The sequence below is a fragment of the Lepidochelys olivacea genome, assembly GCF_965140295.1.
Source record: "Lepidochelys olivacea isolate rLepOli2 genome assembly, chromosome: 1".
NCBI classification, from domain to species: Eukaryota; Metazoa; Chordata; order Testudines; family Cheloniidae; genus Lepidochelys; species Lepidochelys olivacea.
In genome coordinates, this window is record NC_140411.1 from 225406564 (window position 1) to 225407848 (window position 1285).

The window sequence follows — 1285 nt, forward strand, 5'->3', positions numbered from 1 at the left end:
AGGCCCTAAGCTTTGGAAATTGCTTTTCTATTGGTCATACAAAGCCCTAGGCCTTCTCTACATGACAGTGGATACAAATACATGGCTGCCCCAGTATCCACGCTAATCTAGTTACACTGTGGCAGACCTCCACCATAGCCGTGCTACACGGGTGTTAAGTGGGCCTTGCACTAGCGCAGCCCATCTACACTGGGTCTGGGGGAGAGGGGTGCGATAATGGGGCTGCATTGCAAATTGCAACCTTCCATTGCTCCAATGCAAAAATCCCTAATGTAGACACGCCCCTAGACTCACCCTACAGAACAACCGCTGTGTAAGACTTCTGAAATGAAGACCTCAGAAAACAGAGATGATTTACAGAGAGCAGGGGTCATTTCTTTTGAGACAAATGTTGTGACGGGGCATGGCGACCATACGCCTGCCTCTTCCACAAATGCAGACCACTCTGAGACCTTCTTGCTTATAAACAGCAGCATGTACTTTATTTACAGTGCCTCAGTCCCTCCACCAATACATATCAATGCATCCATACCTTTGCACTGTCGTCTAGCTTTCCAGCCCCTCCTCTGTGTGTGTTTGTGTATGTGTGTAGGAGGGGGGTGTTGTGTGGGGATGTCTGTGTTCGGAGAACTCCCCTTGTCACCTCTCCTAGTCTTCTCTTGCTTGCTTGCTTGCTTGCTTGCTTGCTCGCTCGCTCGCACTCGCGCACCCACCCACATATGATCACTCTTTTGCACATACTCTCCACAAGCACTTCCTTCCCATACTCTTTTTAAACCACTCGCCTGTTAATGGGCTAATGAGCTCATTCATTTCCTAACCCCAGTCTGGCCTAGTAATCAAGCCCACCCTTGACCAATTAGGCCTTCTCCAGGTGAACCTAACTGGTGCTAATAGTGACCAGAGTGCTGGCTCAGGTTTCATCTCTCAGCACTTTGTCACAAATGTATTTAAGGCTGACCTTACCTCCAGTCTCAGTTTCTGCTCCCCTCTCGTTCCCAGGCTCCTTATCCCAATCTACTCTTCCCTGTCCCTAGTGGGTCCAGCTATTGTCCCCTTTGCAATTAAATCAGACAGCTCCCTTCTCCTCCAGGCTGGCTGAGCCCATCAGGGCATAGGCACCAACTTCTCCTGGTGCTGGTGGGTGCTCGACCCCCTTCTGCCCCCGACCTTGCTCCAACTCCACCTCTGCCCTGTCCCCTCCTGCCCCCATTTCAACCCCTTCCCCAAAGTTCCCGCCCCAACTCCGCCCCCTCCCTGCCCCTATTCCAACTCGTTCCCCAAA